We start from the raw sequence: 15,163 nt of genomic DNA, 5'->3' as shown, positions 1-15,163 counted from the left end.
TTAAAAAAGTTTATGACATTTTGATTGTAAAATTGTAATAAAAAGGTTTATTTTGTGTGTGGACTAAATAAATCTTGACATACCATTACAAACTCTTAACCACAAAAAAGGGAACCAAGAACTTTCATTATCCTCAATACTAAAATCATGGACAAGTCTTGTTACACCCATACTCTTATCGTGTATAGATAGTAATATGAGTTCCATTTTGTCTTAACATATGTTACATTACTTGACCAGGAAACAAGAAAAGAAAGGTTAATTGAATAAAAAATGTGAATATTTTTCTAATATAGAATATCTCTTAAGTAAAGAGTTGGAACATTGAAAACGATATTGTTGAAAAATGTTGCCACAAATTTTAAAATAAAAAATCAATTTTCATTTACCTTAAAATATACATGAAAAACACATTCATCATTCAATCACATATATTCAGTGTATATGGATCCCCTCTTCATGCTTTTGCACCAGTTTTTTTTTTTTCCCCAAAATTGGAATGAAAAAAATGAAGGAATAGTCGTACTATTGTTGAAAACTAGGAAGGGTCATGGGCCATCAATATCAGACATAACCCAAACTTTCACTTAAGTAAAGCATGTTTCACAATTTAAAGACCTCCGGCTCCAGGCAAGTAGGAATTGTGAAACGTGGACGACCTGCAACAATGGACGGTTCCAACGAGTAGAACCAGAGGGGGATTGGTTTACAACATTTTGTACTTCAAAACTCAATTTTGGCTTCATTTTTCTTCACCATATATGTTGACCACTTTATTACTATATGATACCTCCACATTGCACAGTATATTATTATTATTCACCTTTTACATATATATATATATATATATATATATATTTATAAAAAAATAATAGAGTTGATCTCATTCAATTAGAAACTCATCACTTTTCGTGTATTAATTTTAAAGATTGATATATATTTTTTATGGTGTAACATAAACTAATCTATATACTTTAAAACATTTAAAATAAATAAATACTCATCAATGTTGTTATAATATTACTTTTATCTCTTGATACTTTTGTAAACAACTAATTAAAATAAATTGAGTGAAAAAAAACGAAATTTGTATACAAACTTTTGCCCCTCTTCCATGAATTATTTTGCATAAATATAATTTTTACTTAAAATTATTTCTCACTCACATTATAAATATGATATAATCTAATACTATTTTAAAATCAGTAATAAAATGACAAAAATTCAATTACAATAAACATATATCAAATAAGAGTAAAGATACTATTTTGCTTAACAAAACTACCCACTAGGTTAATTTTTCTATTTTAAATATTATAACTACCATTAAAAGTTGACCATTCACTTAAAAATTACTTTTTTCAATAAATATTGTTACTTTAAAAATGTTTTCTTTATCTGTGATGAATTTTAGCATGCATAAAAAGAGAAATGTAGGGAATTGCTTTTCCTTCAAGTCATTCATTCATCTCCAACAATCATTATCAAAAGGACGAGGGTCTGGAAGAACAGCCGTGTTGTTATAGGATTGACTGTGTGTTAGAGCTCTCACAGTCGGTAGACAATAGGCACCTCCCCACCAATCAGATTCAACCCTCAACTCTGCACACAAACCATGCACGAACTATGGCCACAATCCTTGAATCAAATCATGAATGCTCAAACTCAAATCTCAACTATTGCGATTAAGAAAACAACAATGAAATGCGATACTTTATGTATAACTGACAAAAATGTCAACTCATGTATATAACAAGAAAGAACGTACGAGTATATACGACAAGTGTATATAATATTATGATTTGAATCACACACTTGATTTAAAGGGTGTAGTGCTCTCTTTGACTGAAAAAACTCAAGATTTAAATCACACACTAGATTTAAAGGGTGTAGTGCTCTCTTTTACCGAAAAAACTCAAGCGATTTTGAGTAAGAAAATTGACAGACAAGCTTCATCAAGCTTGCGCTCAAATAACTCAATTATATTTGAAGCTGGTCCCAAACTTAAAAGATAGATGTTCGATTGAACTTAAACAAAATATTGAGCTCAAACTTACCAATATTCAGACTCGATTTAACTTGATTATACCCTTATTTCCTATATGTAGGTAAGTATAATGATAAATTTAACCTTCTTACATCTTTCATCAATTTAACCCTTTTTTTTTTAAGCTAAATTCACCATTTAACATTTCAAATACTTTTTAAAAACCTTTTTAACAATGTTTAATTGGCAACATATGACAATTCATGTTTACTTCATGTCAACATGACACTATTTGTCTTATAAGCCACATCAATAAATAATATAAATGTTATAAAAAATCATAAAAATTAAAAATGTAATACATGCAAATTATCATGGAAGTTGCCATGTTTAAAATTTAACATTTTAATAAATATTTTATTTAAAAGTAGTAGTTCAACTTTTTTAAAAATTAATATTAAAATTTGGCTGCTTTTAAAAAGTAATTGATAAAATATATAAATATTAAAAACTAAATTTTTCATACCTTCCGGTCAGAAAAGAAAGTAAGAATTCCTAATTTACTATGAAGATGTTTTTATTGTGGAAAAGTAATAAATTTAAGATGTTCTTTTTTGTTACCCCAGTTGTTTTAATTGTGCTTTTAGAGCAGCATGCTCATGCCGCATCCTCTCTAACAGAGATTCAACCATGGCCATCTGTTCTTTAAGCTCATGTATCTGCTTCTCCAACCATGCCACAGCTTCAGCTTGCCTCTCGCTAGCTCCACCACCCACGCTACTCATATAGGTTACCGGATAACGTACAAGAACCTGTTGCGGTTTTTTTAATAGCACAACAATGCTTGCCTGCAGTTAAAGACCAACCAAGAAGAGGAAATCAAGCTATAAGGATATTCAACAAGACAACAAACATATACTAAATTGTAGTTTTTGATTATTTAGCTTGAGAGGAAAGCTCTAGCAAGTCCATGAAAATTTTCAAGAGAGCTTTTAGTAAAACTGTTCTATTATTATTAACTAAATAACTGGACTTAAATATAGAAAAGAGTCCTAATTCTAATTGAGAAAATATTCCTAGAATATGAATAAAACTTATCTATCTAAATAAGATTTATCTACCTAAATAAATTTAAAATATATACATATTTCAACACCCTCCCTCAAGTTGGTGCATATATATCAATCATGCCCAACTCGCTTACAAGAAAATCAAAACTTGTCTTAGAGAGTCCTTTGGTGAGTATGTCTGCAATCTGTTGTTTTGAAAGAAAGAAACGGCATTCAATCTTCTCATTGATAAAGTGTCTATCAATCTCAACATGTTTAGTTCTGTCATGTTGGATTGGGTTGTGAACAATACTAATGGCAGCTTTGCTATCACAGTACAACTTCATTGGTGAAGTTATTGGTTTCCTCAGCTTTTCCATAATTCTTTTTAATCACATCATTCCACAAATTCCTTAAGCCATTGATCTAAACTCAGCCTCTGCACTACTTCTTGCTATAACACTTTTTTTTTTGCTTCGCCAAGTCACAAGGTTTCCCCAAACAAATGTACAGTATCCTGATGCAGATCTTCTATCTATTATTGATTCTGCCCAATCTGCATCTGTATAAGCTTCAATTCCTTTTTCTTCGGATTTCTTGAAGAATAAGTCATTTCCTGGTGAACTCTTCAAGCATCTTAGAATTTGAAACACTACTTCTTCATGTTCCTCCATTGGGGAGTGCATAAATTGACTCACTGAGCTCAATGCAAAAGCTATGTCTGGCCTTGTATGTGATAAGTAAATTAACTCACCAACTAATCGACCTTCTTTATTTTCGAATTTTACATTTGGATCAATTGGTGTATCAACCGGACGGCAACCACTCATCCCAGCTTTTTTTAAAAGACCAATCACATATTTTTTCTGAGAGATCACAAGACCCTTCTTTGATCGAGCAACTTTCATTCCAAGAAAGTATTTCAAATGACCCAAGTCTTTGATATTAAAATCCAATGCTAGATGCTCCTTAAGATACCTTATTTCATCCACATCAGCTCCTGTAAGAATTATATCATCGACGTAAACTATAATAACTGTTATTCTACATTTTTGTGAATGTCGATAAAACATTGTGTGATCAGCTTGCCCTTATGAGTAACCTTGTTTTTTAACAACTTGAGTGAATCGTTCAAATCAAGCTCGAGGAGACTGCTTTAGACCATATAAAGATTTCTTGATTTTACATACTCGAGTTCCAAATTTTTCTTCAAAACCTGGAGGAGGATCCATGTAAACTTCTTCTCCAAGTTTCCCATTTAAGAAAGCATTCTTCAGATCTAGCTGCTGTAAAGACCAATCAAGATTAACAGCAATTAATAAAAGAACTCTAACAAAATTTAATTTGTCTATTGGAGCAAATGTTTCAAGATAATTTATCCCGTGTGTTTGAATGTACCCTTTAGCCGCTAACCGGGCTTTGTATCTATCTACAAATTTATCTGGTTTGAATTTAGTTGTGAACACCCATTTACAGCTCACCATTTTTTTTCCTACAGATAATTCACTGTTTCTCATGTACCTGTTTTTCAAGAGCACGCATCTCCTCTAAAATAGCCTTCTTCCACTCAAGAACCTGTAAAGCATCTTTCACATTTTTTAGTATTTTTACAGTATCGAGACGAAACAAAGGTTGAGAATGTCGAAGACAATGCTTTATAGGATACAAAGTTAGACATGGGATATTTGACAATATTTCTAACACCTTTTCTTTTGGCAATTGGAATATCTAAATCAGAAAATTCATTTGCTAGATTATGAGCTTTACCTAGACTTTTGACAGGATTTTGCAGGTCGAATTCTTGGTGATGAATCTAGTAAATTCCACTTTCTTGAATTCGATTTTTTCTTGAGTAAACAATTAACTCATTTGTTTGTTCTTTATTCTCATGATCAGACTCTACACCTCCATACTCCTTTTCATTAACATTAACATCATTAATTTATGTGTTATTCATAAATTCGCCTTCCCCATTGTTAGAATCTCTATATTATATATTCCTAGTCTTTTCTTGATCAATTATAGAATCTTCCTTAGTATAACTCCCTCCCTAAAGATTAGAATCAAAATAAGATTGTGTTTAACAAATGTGATATCCATGGTAACAATAATCTTCCTATCAATTAGATCATAACATTTGTATCCCTTTTTTATTAGAAGCATAGTCAACAAAGACATTTTTTTTTTTTGCTCTAGAATCTAGTTTACCTTGGTTGTGAAAATGAACAAAAATACTACACCCAAAAACTCGAAGGGATAAATCTGTGACCAATTTAGAGTTAGAAAAGTTATCTTTAAAGAGACGAAAAGGAGTTTTATAATTTAGAGTTTTAGTGGACATTCTATTAATAAGATATGTAGCCGTTAACAAGGCTTCGCCCCAAAGATAACGTGGTACCTGACTAGTGAACATCAAGGCTCTAGTTACTTCCAAAAGATGTCGACTTTTTCTTTCTGCAATTCCATTTTGTTGTGGTGTATTTGTACAAGAACTTTGGTGGACTATTCCATGTTTGGTTAAGAAAACACCTAATTGGTCGCTAAAAAATTCTCCACCATTGTCAATCTGAAATACTTCTATTTTCACACCAAATTATGTTTTCACCATAGCATAAAAAGACTGAAACATATTTTTAACTTCAGATTTATCTTTTAAAACACCCAACAAATTCGAGTATGATCATCAATAAATGTGACAAACCAACGTTTTCCTGAAAAAGTCAGGACTCTTGAAAGTCCCTAAACATCACTATGAATTAACGAAAAAGATTTGGAGGCTTTATATTTTTTAGGTGGAAAGAATGACCTATGATATTTAGCCAATTCACAAAATTCACAATGATACAAAGGACTTTTATTTTTAAATAAATTAGGTAACAAATATCTTAAATAGTAAAAATTAGGATGTCCAGGCTTATAATGCCAAATCATAACCTTATCAAAATCAGAAATAGAATTTAAACATAAAGTAGTTGTTGGTTGACTTAGATGGTCGTCTTCAAGAAAGTAAATTCCACCAAATTCTTTAGCATTGCCAATCATCCTCCCCGAGACCATGTCCTAAAACTTACACATTGAGGAGTCAAATATAACATGATAATTTGAGGACTGGGATAATTTACTGACCGATATGAAATTACATGATAGATTTAGCACATGTAAAACATCATGTAAAACCAAGGAAGACGAAATTTTAACAGTGCCTTTCTTGGCCATTGCCGAGAAGGACCCATCTGCTACTTTGATCTTTTTGTTTCCTGCGCAATGTGTGCAAGTTGAAAAAAGAAAATGACTACTAGTCATATGATCACTAGCTCCAGAATCAACGATCCACGTGTTTGTTTTACAAGGCTTGACACTGAAAAAAATAGAAAAATCAATTCCTGATTGGGCAAAAGAGGAAGAAGGATTATTGGATGAGTTAGGAATAGAAGAATTCATCCGAAACTGTGGTGATTGAAAAAACTTGTATAGATGCTTAATTTGTTCCTTAGTGAATGAAGACCCTTCTAGAGAACTTTGACCTCATAATTTCCATTAGTTGTTTGGAAAGCTCTGCTATCCCTTGATTGTGAACCACGACCATTGCCACTCTTTTTCCTTCCATTTGTCGATTTTCCATGAAACTTTCAACACATTTCTTAAGTGTGCCAATATTTTTTGCAGTGATCGCACCAAGGTTTTTTTCTTTTTTCACTATCATCATTATTTTTAATAGTTACAAGAGCAGAATTATCATCATTAGCTTCAAACCCTGACTTTAACATTACTTTTCTCCTTGTCTCCTCTCTTTTAACCTCAAAAAAAATCTCACGAAGTTTTGGAAGCAATTTTTTCCCTAAGATTCGAGATCTCACTTCATCAAATTCTTTTTTTAAACCAGCTAGAAACAAATAAGCTCTTTCATTCTTTTCTTTTTTCATAGCTTTTACACCATCTTCGGGACATTCCCATTCATCATTATAACACTGATCCAATTCTTGCCAAAAAAACATCATCTCGTTATAATAAAAAGTAACTTCTTTTTCCCTTGCCTAGCTTTCCAAAGTTTTATTTTTAACCTAAAAACCTGTAAAGCGTTTTTTAAATCTGAATAGGTGTCTTTCACAGCGTCCCAAACATTTTTAGTAGTTGGGAGAAAAAGAAAAAGTTTACCTACAGATGCTTCCATGGAATTAATAAACCACGCAATTATCATAGAATTTTCTGACCTCCACTTGCTCATTTTTGGATCGCCCACCTGTGGTTGCTCAACTTCTCCATTTAAATGACCTAGCTTGCCGCGCCGATCAATTGCTTATTTCACAGACTGCGACTGTTTCAGATAATTCTTGTCATTAAGCTTGTGAGATGTCAGTTGAAAAGAAAGGTGAGACGCCTCTATCCCTTGAGTCGTCGTACTCTCGGTAGTTGTTTCAACGGTAGAACTTTCTTCTTCTGTTTGATTGCTAGATCTCTTATCTCCAGTGAAGGCTATTTTAACCATGATGTTACTAGAGAATTAACCTAGCTCAAATGCCATAAAAGTTTTCAAGAGAGCTTTTAACAATACTGTTCTATCATTATTAACTAAAGAACTAAATTTAGATAGAGAAAAGAGTCCTAATCCTAATTGAAAAAATATTCTTAGAATATGAATAAAACTTATCTACCTAAATAAAATTTATCTACATAAATAAATTTAAAATATATATATTTCAACAGTCCAATCTGGCGTGACTTGTTATTAAATTGTAGAAGGTGATAATATTTTGAGTAAAACCAATGATTTAAAAGAGTAAACTACACAGTTGGTCACCCAACTTTCAGAAATTTATAAAAAAGTTTGAATATGGTCATTGCCATTACATACTTTTATCGTTATAAAAAAATTAAATGTGTGACCAAAATGAAGCCTTACTAAACTCGGGTGACTAAAACGAGTGTCGGTAATGACAAATTAATTGCGGACAACTAAAATGATAAAAAAATATATAACAACATTGCCCATATTGCAAACTTTTTATTTTCAATGCCCAATATGAAATTTTACGAAAGTTGTATAGTTTACCAATTTAAAACGAGTAAAGATAAATAAGATAAACAGGAAATAGCAAACTTGCATGAGGAAGATCACAGCAAAAGCAACAGCTAAGAGTAGTGAAATATGGCCTCGTCTTTTCGTGTACGAGAAGGACTTCCTTAAAAACTTTGCTTAAAAAAGATGCAATCGACAAAGCATTACTCAAAGTTCCTTGCAAAAGATCGGCAATTCGTTGGTTAACATCCATAAAAGTAGACATCTGCAATGTCCTTACTGGATCACTCAAGTTCTGTGATCTTTCTAAAGGTTTCTCGATAGTAGCCACTTTGTTTTCAATTTGGTGTTCACCGTTTTCAGTTGAGCTTCCAGAAGGATCTACCCCTGCTTGCAACAAAGGAGCTTAGATTTGTGATTCCGGTATCTGCATCACTGCCCAAAGAATCATTATTAGAGGAAAGTCTTCAGATGGTAGAACCTCCTTGTTTATCAATATTCTGCTTCAACAATTCACGTGCCTGAAACGTGCAATCATGAAATTTGTAAGATCAATATTCAAATAAACTTTACAATATGATCATAAAAATAGAGGAGAAAGACAATGCCATGTCCAGCCAAGTTGCATAAGCTTCTTGACATTCTTCCAGAGTAGACTTCACTATTTTCCCTGTACCATGGGGCTTGGCATCAGATGAAGGAAGAGGTACAAGAAATATAATCATTAACATAACAGCAACAGGTAAACTTAGGGAGATATTCAAGAGAAAGAACACCACAAACACTTTGAAGCTCATCGGAAAATTTAAAGAACAACCAAATTTACAGGTTCAAAACAATTTGGATGTAACACAAAAAAGGATCTTGTCCTTAAGGTCAACACTAACAAAAATTCTAAATTTCATGTCATATAATTCCTTCCTCTATCAACAATAAAAAATCTATTTCATTCTTGAAGGAAATACCCTTTTGGCACTTTGGCAAATTAATTAAAAAGAAACTTAAGAAAAATTGACATGAATATATAAGAATTTTAACAGGAGCCACACCAAGATAAGCTTAGTACCAAAAAGAAGAGAGTATAAAACACACTATAAACAAGAGATCCATTAGCATTAAGCAGACAAACCTTTCCAAACAGTTTTCTTGTTGAAAGCCACATTCACATAAACCCTCGAATGCAGCCTTCTACTGGGCCATCACTGTCTCTTTCTACATCCCAAAACCCCTGACAGAATGCACAGCAGTGCCCAGTAATACAAGAAAGAAAATTTCCAGTAGATGAAGACATTACAATATGGTTTTATCTTTAGTTCTCGATTTGAAGGGCTGGACAACAGTTTTCGTTACTATATCTGAAAAATTCTGGTCCATAATCTTCTCAACAATAGCAAGATAAATTTTGGCCTAAAAAACAACAAACTCGGGAAGGGACAACATTTCTACACATAAAAGCATGTCAACAGGCTCAGGTCTAGCATATACCTCTACACGAAAATAATCTCCATATGGTACATCATTGACCTCTTGTGATGTCTCCAAAACCCAGTGACTGTCAAAAGTGAAAATGATATCGTTGGGATAAATACAAGAAATAAGGGAAAAAAAAGAATATGAAAGATTTAAAGGAGATCACAAAAAAAGAAGGCAGGGTGACCCAATCCAAGAATTCTAATTTAATATCTATTCCCAGTTCAAGGATTGTGAAATGCATAAAAAAATCAACTACTTGATGAAATGTTGAGAGTAGAAAGCACACTGATAAATTGAGTTTTGTCATATGAATCAGAACCACCGATATGTAATAGTTCAACGCATCAACTACTAGAACTTCAATAAATGTTTCTCACTAACAGTAAACCTATCAACGGCTATAGTTTAACACCATACTAAGACCTACTCATGTTAAAAAAAATATCATGCACAGCAGAACTGAAGTTTTGAATAACAAAAAAACATAGTACTTTGACATATTAATAATACGAGTGATTAAAATGCAAGAGAAAATAGGTTCTATTCAATGATGCATCCATTCAAAATGAGAAATATTAACCAATCAACAGTGTCTTTAACTGTAGAATAGCATATGAAGCAGTAAAGCACCGCAAGGAAATACAAAACAACCTGTTTCTGTAAATTTGAAATTTCTGGGACTCCTTGCAGCTACAAAATTTTGCACCTTGTAAAAACAAAAATGGTTAATGCTAAATGAAACCAAGTGCATTAAACTGACTTGACAAATAAACCAATACTACATCTTCAAAAAGGAAAAAAAGATAAAACTTTTGTGCCATTATGATTATCCTCGTCCTTGCACTAGAAATCCATAAAATAATTGTAACAATTATATGAAATAATACTAATATCAACAAGGATAATAATGCTGGGCCAAAATGTTTACAAACAATAATAAAATCATACCAACATATACGTATGTTGATATGACACATCACGGACATGTCCAAATTTGTCATGAAGGCACCATGAAGAGCACTTGAATTCTGTAAAACATACCCATTTACTAAACATAAAGGCATACGAAAAAAAAAAATGCTCACTTGTATGATATGAATATAATCAAAATATTAACCACAGCGTAAACTAAAAATGCATAATAGAAATATATAACTCCTCAAAAGTTCAAAGAGATTACCTTTATCTCCACGTCTTCTATGGAAAGATTTGATAAAATTAATTGCATTATCTGAAAAATACAAATTGAAAAACTCCTCTACCTTAATCTGCAGCCCAAGAAACATGACTGACATAAGAACAAAACAAGAAAATATCAATTTTATCAATGTTCTACCATATGGAAGAACTTATAGGAAATGAGTTCACAATTTACTACCGGGAACTTTGTTTCTGCAACCTTGATAAAATAATCAGGAACTGCATTCAAGAAATAACCAATTCAGATTATCATGACTTTGAGGAAAACGAAGGCGTAGTGTCATGCATAACTATGAGATTAAAACAGGATGCAATACATCACCACCCAATATAGAGGAAGACGATGGAGAATATATGACGTCATGTCTATCTGAATAAGAATGACAGTTTAGTTACCAAGGCTAGAAATGCTTTTAAGCCTTCATGGTACAAGACCTAAACTTAAACTCACATACCATCTCTTGCCACCCAAATCTGCAAAAGAAAATTAAAGATGATTCTCCCCATTTCTACAAGAAATGATGAGCGTTCATATTCTACTACTCAGTTTCCTTAAACAACTCCAAAATCAGTTAAGCTATGACTTCCTTTCAGTCTCCTAGGTTGATGTAGTTGAACCACCTCAAAAGATTGGACAACCAAATCCTCCCACGTTCTTCTCTCACAAATTCTTTCTTTCTTCCTTTACTATTCTCCTTTACCCTTCAGATTCTTTGTTTTCACCGTATTTTCTGCCTATTTTACGCATGATCAAGGAAGCAACAATGCAGCAAAGTGTAGACAACAAATACATTAAACAACTACAACTAGAAATGTTAAGCTCAAAATGAGACAATATGTAGAACATGGGAGAGTAATGATTCAAGCGGGATAACCTTACCCTTTGGTGCATCACAATTCTCAGGCACAAAGAAACAAGTATCTGTTGGTGTTGAAGAATTTGTACTTATAATTGATTCAAGACCTACTTCTGTATCATTTTCAAAAGTGGATGGAACCTTAAAATTATTAGTGGTGGAAACGTCCTCGCCCCTGTATAAAAATGCAGTTAAATGAAATGAGTCACAATTTCACATTAAAGAAAAAAAAAAAGGTCTGGTGAATTCACAATAAAATTCTCCAAACCATTCTGTTCATAGATGATACCCGTCTCTAGATTCCATGTCATTTATGAGGGTTTTGAAGCTATTGACCTTTTCAATTGCAACAAATCCATTCTCTTTACTGCAGGACTCCAACATCAGTTCCTGCACAGACACAACAACAACAAAAAAATATCGGTACAAGAAAACAACCAATGGAGAGATATGTGATTTGCTCTAATTTAGCTATGAAGCTCAATGTTTTGATGAATTTCAACTGGGAAAAAAATAATAGAAAAAAGGACTAATGCGCAAATGTTTAACTTCCAACTTTATTCCATTGCAGTAATTAGATCAAGCGTGATGCACCAAGCATAATATGAGATGCCAAGCTCACCGCAAAACCTCTAAATATCTTAAATTTATCGAATGAAATGGAAAATCTCCTCAAAATTCTTACGAATTGATAAAGTAATACAAAATTGCAAAAACAGTATGTTATACAAAACAAAATGCTCAAAATAAAACACGTGGTGAAAATACATTAGTTTGCACTCAAGATATGCATGAATGGTATGCACAAGAAGGGGTATCGAAAGATCTAATCAAAATTGACTGCAATCAATCATCTAAGTTAAAATGTACATCCTCTTTCAATGATACTAAGCTTTGAATATTTCTTTTTCAATGTATAAGCTTTGAATTTTAGATACCTGCTGTTCTGTAATTTCATTGCCTCCATTACCATGCTGCACCCATCCATCATTAATGAGTTTGAAAGCTTCATCACGAGAAATGAATGATGTAAAGAAGTAATGCCAAGTGAAGTCAACAAGCAAAGTGAGATAGAAGAATTAATGCATGCATATTCACATAGAACAGACAATAAATGCCAAGCCCTACTACCTTCCTCCCTCCAGCAAAAATCTCTATTGCATTAGAAAAGATTCCAGCAGTCTTTGCTTTTTTAAAACTTTTAATTTCATTGAAAGCGATTATCTTCTGCAGAAGAAACCCACAAAAATTTCCAAAGTTGTTTCATTTCCAGGTAAAACTTAAAAGAACTGCCAAGAAAAGGACACAGGGAAACAAATTAAGAGTAAAATCAATGTTCAAAGTTTACCTTTGTTTCAAATCCAAATATATTAGAATAAAAGCAAATAAGTACATGTGGCCCTGCAAAAAGCATAAAACCTGATAATTAGAGAATGAACATAATTAGACTTAGAGCCATAAAATATTGAATGAATATACATCATCTACTCCAGAAACTCCACAGATTGACAAAAGTAAGGTGAGGTGATCTGCCTAGCAAAAAGTTACTAGATGCAGCAGAGTAAAGAAATCATCCAAGTATAGCATGCAAGTCCAAGACTAGTTAAGGACATATAAAGATGTAGAGTACCTGAAAAAGAATACCGTCTTGGAATGCACAGTTGAAATCTTGAACAAGGAACTGCAGTGGAGGTCAAAAGAAAATGTTCCTACAATATCGTTAGATGTCTAAAATGCAAAGTAGTGAGAAATTTCAAACTACGAGTTAAAAATATATGACCAAAAGTAAAAATAAAAAGATTTGATTTCTGGCATCTTCCTTTATGCAATGTTTCATTATCTCTATCATGTTAATCAGGAGAAAGGACAAGTTCATTTAAGGGCAAAGACTGTCAAACAAAAAGGAGAAAATCAAAGGATTGTTGACCCCTGGGAATAATGAGTAGACTACAGACAAGAAACACTCACTTCTTTTGAAATTCAGAGATTGTTTTAAAAATGTTCAAAAATGACCAGAATTATTGTTTAGAATATAAAGTAGGAGAGAAAGAATGAACAAGCATTTTCAAAAAATTGACTGAAAACAAAATAACATATTCTTTGGTTGGTGCGTGTACTACATGAATGTTTAGGTATCCAAAACTTAACTACAAACTTAAAGTACCTCTTTCTCATCCATCACGGAAAGGATTTTCATGTTTACAAACCAAAGAATGCCCAAAAAACGAGAGACAAGTAGAGAATTGCTAACAGCAAGAGATCACAACAGACTAAAGACACTCACCTCTTCAGGAGGAAGCCTAAACAGTTGGCGGTATTCTTCACTCTTCAAAGTTGTTGGAGACTGAAATTCAGAAGTATAAGATTTAGCCATTACGCTAAAAATTATCAAGTATTTAACTCTTCTTTTTAAATGCATTTGGTTCCTCCTTTTTGGAAAGGCTTATTAGTATAGTAAGTCTCCATGCCTACCTTATGTAATAATTCCAAGTTTAAGTACATTACACTTTATTCATTGATTACAACCTCTAATAAACCACCTCTTTTCAAAATATTATTAGATAAAAATATTTAAAAATCATATTTCTCTTTTCCAGAACGCCAACCAGACAAAATTCGACATTTATCTTCGATCGAGCTTGTTGCCAAACAGCTACTTGTTCGCTACTAACCATGAGCACACTCCCTTATTGGTCTCTCACAAGCATTCAGCCTAAGAAATTTGGCACCGCTTTTAACGAACTAAATGATGATTCTAAAATGCCCATATCATTTAACTTCATAGTACTATTACTGCACTTTTACCAAAAAGGTTGGCACTTCTATCTATTGTCTTCATTAAGATGGTCCTTTGCCACTTAGAATATCGAATGCATTTAAACTTTCAGAGTTTAAATTACGAATTTAACCACGAGAAGAAGAAATTTTCAACAGATTTTCAATAATATAAAGATTAATGAAAGTAAATACGCCTAAATAATGGAAATTTGTTTCGAGCTCACGCATAATCATCAATAATTGAGAAAACTAATGTAAAAAAAAATCCAAATCTACTTTCTCGCTTATTTCCCTTTTATAAACGGAACAGAGAAATGACTTAAGTTCTTAAGAGAGTGATAAAAAGATAAGGAACCTGAATTTCAACATCTCTGTGACTAGTGTTTGCCATGAAATGGAAGGATCGTTGCAACCGGTCGCGTCGTTAGGAGACGAAACGTTCCGCAAAATTAAAGATTCAGAAACGACATCGGAAGCACATTTAGAAAGAGAAGGATCCATGGGCGGCGGCGGCGGCCTTAGCGGATCGATCATCTGCGGCGGCGGAGGCCACTGCCATGGGGAAGGGATATAAACCAATAGAGATGGCGGAGATCTGAGTTTACGTGCTTTATTTCTTGTCCAAAACAATGGAAGTGTAAAGCGAGAGGAGTTCGTTGAGAGAATCTCATCATCCGTCTTGACAGCAAAGAGACTGGAAGTGAACGAACGGTGCAGTTTTGCAGTCCGCGCCAAGTCCCAAGGTCAATGAAAGACGTTGACTATTTTATACACGTGGCGTGAGCATAAGACGTGAACTCTA

At 32.9% G+C, this 15,163-nt stretch overlaps 1 pseudogene across 1 annotated transcript; it reads right to left on the bottom strand.

Annotated features, from left to right (window-relative positions):
• Window positions 1–8,025: 8,025 nt before the first annotated feature.
• Window positions 8,026–15,136, bottom strand: LOC108480356 (protein VASCULAR ASSOCIATED DEATH 1, chloroplastic-like; annotated as a pseudogene). The gene is made up of 18 exons (XR_008275918.1): window positions 14,717–15,136; window positions 13,868–13,927; window positions 13,214–13,264; window positions 12,932–12,984; window positions 12,715–12,810; window positions 12,522–12,589; window positions 12,206–12,263; window positions 11,873–11,973; window positions 11,607–11,758; window positions 10,905–10,945; window positions 10,707–10,794; window positions 10,475–10,495; window positions 10,178–10,232; window positions 9,539–9,605; window positions 9,183–9,281; window positions 8,662–8,723; window positions 8,535–8,574; window positions 8,026–8,440 (listed from the first exon to the last, which is right to left on the bottom strand). The product of XR_008275918.1 is annotated as a protein VASCULAR ASSOCIATED DEATH 1, chloroplastic-like (transcript).
• Window positions 15,137–15,163: the final 27 nt, after the last annotated feature.

Source organism: Gossypium arboreum, chromosome 12 (genome assembly GCF_025698485.1).
Source record: "Gossypium arboreum isolate Shixiya-1 chromosome 12, ASM2569848v2, whole genome shotgun sequence".
Classification (NCBI taxonomy): domain Eukaryota; kingdom Viridiplantae; phylum Streptophyta; class Magnoliopsida; order Malvales; family Malvaceae; genus Gossypium; species Gossypium arboreum.
The sequence above is the reverse complement of the archived record's forward strand: the minus strand, read 5'-3'. Positions and strand labels throughout refer to the sequence as shown.